The sequence below is a fragment of the Euphorbia lathyris genome, chromosome 1 (assembly GCF_963576675.1).
Source record: "Euphorbia lathyris chromosome 1, ddEupLath1.1, whole genome shotgun sequence".
NCBI classification, from domain to species: domain Eukaryota; kingdom Viridiplantae; phylum Streptophyta; class Magnoliopsida; order Malpighiales; family Euphorbiaceae; genus Euphorbia; species Euphorbia lathyris.
In genome coordinates this window covers 10,962,234-10,968,023 of record NC_088910.1, presented here as the reverse complement: position 1 = coordinate 10,968,023, position 5,790 = coordinate 10,962,234, and the positions used below count along the sequence as shown (strand labels likewise).

General features: G+C 26.8%; 1 long non-coding RNA gene across 1 annotated transcript; it reads right to left on the bottom strand.

Annotated features, from left to right (window-relative positions):
* Positions 1 to 1,360: 1,360 nt before the first annotated feature.
* On the bottom strand, positions 1,361 to 2,613 carry LOC136215305 (uncharacterized). Its single transcript, XR_010682399.1, has 4 exons — positions 2,401 to 2,613; positions 2,273 to 2,325; positions 2,122 to 2,184; positions 1,361 to 1,561 (listed from the first exon to the last, which is right to left on the bottom strand). It is a non-coding gene; the product is annotated as an uncharacterized lncRNA (long non-coding RNA).
* Between the last annotated feature and the right edge of the window lie 3,177 nt (positions 2,614 to 5,790).

Sequence of the window (5,790 nt, the reverse complement as noted above, 5' to 3'; positions counted from 1 at the left end):
GGTTCAGGATACATGATTCTTCCTGATTTGTTGAGGTGAGTATGCCTGAAAGCTTGATTAATAGATTCAGGAGTGAGTTGAAGAGCTCCATTGTAGACGGAGGAAGAAGGACCTTGGAATCTGAAGAAATTTTCATCGCCTTCCGAGAAATTCTGGTATCTGAAACTCTTGTAATCAATGGATTCAACAAAATTCCAGTGGAAGAATAGGTTGATAAACATCAAGAATTGGGTGGAATTCATCATTTCCGTTAATTCAAAGAGGACAAAGAAAGAGGAAGAGAGTTGCAGTGGATAATCTATCGAGTATATATTGACAGTTATCAAAACTAAAAACTATACTCTATAAAAAAATATATTTCTAAAAAAAGAAAGAAAAAAAGAAGAAGAAGAAAAAGGAAGAAGAAGAAGAGAGAAGGAAGAAGAAGAAGGAGGAGAGAAGGAAGAAGAAGAAGAAGGGAGAAGGAAGAAAATGAAGGAGGAGAGAGAAGAGGGAAAAAAATAAAAAAAAATTCGATTTTCCCGTTTTACCCATGTGCCACGTCAGCACTTTAACGGTGTTAAGCCAATTTCCGTTTTTCGAGTAACGGCGCAAACCACAGTCCTTTTTTTTTGTAATAACAAACCACAAGGGTTTTTTTGGAACAACATCAAACCACATGGGTTTTTTTTTGGAATTTACCCATATATATATATATATATATATATATATATATATATATATATATATATATATATATATATATATATATATATATATATATATATATATATATATATATATATATATATATATATATATATATATATATATATATATATCGAAAACAATTTGCTAATGACTAAAAAAATAAATTCCAAGTTTAATTCTATGTCATCATCTAAAAAAAAATTAGAACTTTAGTTTGCGGCAGAAAATCTCTTACCAAATTTAGTATATCTTATATTAAATTAAAAATTTTACTAAATAATAATATATTTTATATTAAATTAGTTATATTTTAAATTGAAATGTTAATATATTTTTCTAAAAAATATATAATTATGTTTGATTTATTTAAAAATATTATATACCGTGCATCGCACGGGTACATAACTAGTTAATTATATATAGGTATAGTAAAATTACAGAGTTCACGTCTAATTTTAAAGTTATTTGAGAATATAGGTGAGAGTATCGATTCAATTCGGTTACTAATCGAATTAAATTATTGGTTAACTGAATTGCAATTTCTTTAAAATTAAAACAGAATCAAAACATTATAAAGGTATATACTAAGTTTCAGATCAATATTGAGTTCCATGTCATGTTACAGATATTTCAGATGTATAGGCAAATCCAAAGCCATTTGATCGAGAAGTTGGAGAAGAATAGAATATATATATATAGAAAAAAAGGCTAGTTGGATCGTACAAAAACAAGTAAATAAAGGCAAAACATCTAGAAAACCGAACACATGGATCTTCTTTTTTGTCTTGATTCTTAGTAGAATCCGAGGAAGTTCTTTCTACTTTCCCCTTCTTAGCGTCTTCCCCCTTCTTAGCGTCTTCGCCTTGATTCTCTAGTTTATTAGAACCAAATCTTGAGATGAGATTGGCTTACGGATTCACTTCCGTAAAAAGAAAAGAGAGCAGAGTTTATTTGCATTATTTTATCTTTTGATCATTAGTTAATCAGTTAAAACGGGATTTCCTCGTTACGAATTTAAAATTTATAATGTCCTATTTCTGGCAATAAATAGGGTTAGTTACTGGAGAGCAATTAATAGAGAATTGAAAGTAGTCTTATTTCAAAAAAAAAATGTTTTTCATTTTTCTATTGTTGATAATAAAAAAAAAACCAGCTTCGAACATAAAATCCGATTAACATAGTGTTATTTATTTTACGAGTGTTCAAAATTTATATTTTTCACATTTTAAAAATAATTTTTGATATGTGTATTAATATCTTAATTCAAATTGTAAAAAGTATTTTTTTAAACACATGAAATTAATATCATTTTAACTTAATTAGATGTTTACAACTAAGATAAAATAAATAAATAAATGATCATGGTGTAATGTGTCCAAATAAAATATCAAGATGTTAATGAGTAAAAAAAATGAAAGTTTAAGGGTTTACCGTTTCACATCTGCTAGTTTCACCGGCTTCACTATGAAATCCTCTGCTCCTTCCTCCAAACATCTGAAATTAAATCCCAATTTAGTTCATGATTTCAACTTAATTCATCAATGAATCCCATGGATTTTTAGCTTTATCGGTAGAAAAATACATGTCGATTCGAGTCATCATCACTATTGGTATTTCCCTGAAGATTGACGATTCCTGCTCATCAAATATCATCAGCCTAATTGTTTGTTTTCTAAGAGAATAACAGAGGAGATGAAAATTTATTGGTACCTTTATTTTCTTGAGCACTCGTACCCGGTCATTCCAGGCATACAATAATCGGTAATAATCAAATCTACCTTCAAGCTCTGAAATCTGAATCAAATCGGAAACCAGAATTTAAAAACATTCATTCACTCACATCGAAACTAACAGAGAGCTCTTCTCTTCATCCAATCCCAGGAATTGACAAGAGAGAGTTCAGAGACAGAGAGGAGGAGTGAAAGTTGGGTGATTTTATAATCAATTGTTTTCAATGCTATGTTTACAGTATTGTTTTTATACGCAAATTCCCTATATTAACTATTCTCGACATCAAATGTGAAGTTGGGTGATTTTATTGATAGATAAGCGAAATTCAGTAACCTTAAAAATAAGTTTTTAATTTGATTTTTACTGTATGAGAAATATCTAATTAATACGACGTCGTATTTTGTGTGTGTGTGCGTAGAGAATGAAGCAGTTTTATGGAATGCTCGACGTTCTACCGGAATATAGTTTTGAAAAGGTTGTATCCACCGATGGATCCTAATTCTTAAGCTCATCCATGGCTTCATTTCTTCGTACCGAAATTAGGAATTTTAGCTTTGGAGCATGGTGTTATAAGGAATATTATCCTTAAACGAAATATTACTATTGATACTCTGCTTTTCTATCCTATGATCAAACACAAGTAAACATTATACTAAATAACTAATTACTAACTCAATTTAATTGATTTCGATAAAGTTATTCCGATTTAATTATTGTATAAAACTCATTGAAATATTGATGTGTAACAAAAAAAATAATAATTGATTATATATGGTCAAGACTGAGCCGGTTCCAATGGCTTTGTCCTGAAAATGATATGTCCAACGTCAGTTTAATCAGCTGTTAATTTAGGGGATTTGGACCAGGTTGGACTCGGGCTTTAGAATTGATACCCAAACCAATCCGGATAAATTCACTTATATATATATATATATATATATATATATATATATATTATTAAAAAATAGAATATATATATATATATTTAATAAATTTATATTTAAAAGTAAATATTTAATATATAAATATATAATTTTAGTAACTAATGTTAATAAGATGAACTGATTTGTACTATTTTTATAAATTTCGAGCCTACTCTAAAAACAAATGGGTTTTTAATGGGCTTAAACCAGTCTGGTCTTAATATCAATTTTTCATTGTCTTTTTATAGCCTATTGGATATGAATCTGATCGGTGCCAGATGAAGAGATTTTTTACTTAGTGGAAACTGGAGCTCACAGTTTACAGGTACGGTGTTCTCGTATGTACCGAATTGCGGAAAATGAAATTTTTATATTATATAATTGAAAAATATATAATTTCAAGTTTTTATTTTGAATAGTTTCAAATATGAGTTAAGGTTTAATTAGTGTGCCAGTTAATTATTAATGTGTCTAAATCAAATAATTTGGGTTTCAAACTAACTTTTAAACTTCAAGAATATGCAACAATTTTTAAGATGGTTAGGAAATGCCCATCACGCATGATTAAAATAGATATAATAAATTGGAAAAATAAAAAAAACTGTTTAAAAGTCTGTGAATAAAGATTGTGGTATATTTTATTTATAAAATAAAATATTTATATCTTAAAAATATATTTTTATATATTGATAAAAATATATTCCTTTCAAAATACAGTTCCTTAAATCGAAACCATAAATCATATAACGATTATATTTGATAAAAAAATTTCTGATAAAATACAAAATATCACCTAATTTAATTATAAAAATTAATGTGAACTGTTATTTTTGATATAATTTTCCCAATATTTAATAATATTTTATACTTTAAACTAGTTGTGTGAAAAGCCCAATTCCAAATCCTTCCGCAAAATGGGCTCAAATAATTAAGGGAATTTTATATGGAAATTCAGATTTGAAAAATTATTTACATAATTAATGTCAAAATAAGAAAATCATTGTTTTTCATAAATTTTAAGAATCATGGTTTATGAATTAGGGGTTTATAGTATATTTTTTAGAGTTTAGAATTTATGAATTGAGGTCCAAATTTTATAAATTATGGCATAAAATCATATATTTTGTTTGTGGTATATAAAAAACAATGACATATTAAGAATTAAGTTTTGTAATATAATTTAATTGTAATTTTATAACTAATTATATATGATTGTAAAAAGTCCAATAATTAATGATGAAAGGTTTAGTTACATTACATGAATATCATAATTAACTATAAAATTATAACTAAATCAGATTAATAAACTTAATTATGAATATGTCATTATTTTTCGTATATAACAAATAAAATACGTTTTACAGCATAATTTAAAATTCTAAACATCAATTCATAAATCATAAACCCTAAATAATATATTCTAGCCCCATAATTTATAAACTTCAATTATTAAAATAGATAAAAAGTAATAATTTTATTAGTTTGACATAATTCAAAATTAAAATTTAACATAATTGTAGATAGTTTTTAAAATGTGAATTATATGTAAATTTTCCATGATGAAATCGTATCTAACGGAATATCTACACAATGATGCCTATTATGTAGAGTATTTATAATAACAATTTAACATCAATCCCTAATAAATATAATACTTAATATGTACGAATGTCTAGTCCCAGCCAATTAGTTAGATCATGACTACTTCACTTATTAGATTAGTATTAATCGTCTATCTCGGAATGAAATAGGATGAAATGGAAAGAAATTGAAGTGGTAAGAAGTTAAATCTCTACTTGTCAAGTTTGAGGTTTGTGGTTTGCCCGGATCTTAGGAGTGGGTAGGCATACCATTACTTAAACTTTTTGTAATAAAAAAAAAAGAAAGAATGCAAAATACTAACGCTAACGCTATTGGATTGGTTTTTTTTGGGATAATTTTAAATTTTAATCTAACCAATTTATATTTAGAAGAGGAAGAATTAAAATTGAGAAAAAGAAAATCATCATGTTAGGGATTTAGAAAATGTAAAGAAACTTATGAAAAAAGAAATGTAAAGATAAGAATATATATAAATAAAGTGTATTTATCAAAAATAAATAAATAAAGTGTAAATTACACCCATAGCCACTGAACTTTACCCATTTTCACATTATGGCCACAGAACTTCATTTCTTCCCGGTATGGCCACTGAACTTTACACTTTTTAACATCGGTGGCCACTCAATTTTAACTAACTTTTCAAAATGACTGTTAACTATCATTAACGACCTTAAAATGAAAATATTCAAGAATTAAAGTTGTTCAGAACGACATTTACCATGAAATTCACATTTTTTTATTTTCGAAAATCACATTTTTTGGAGCTTTCTCTCTCTAAAAATTCACTTTCCCTCTCCTAACCGAACAACACCTAAATGACCTCAAAACGAAAATTTTCAAGAAT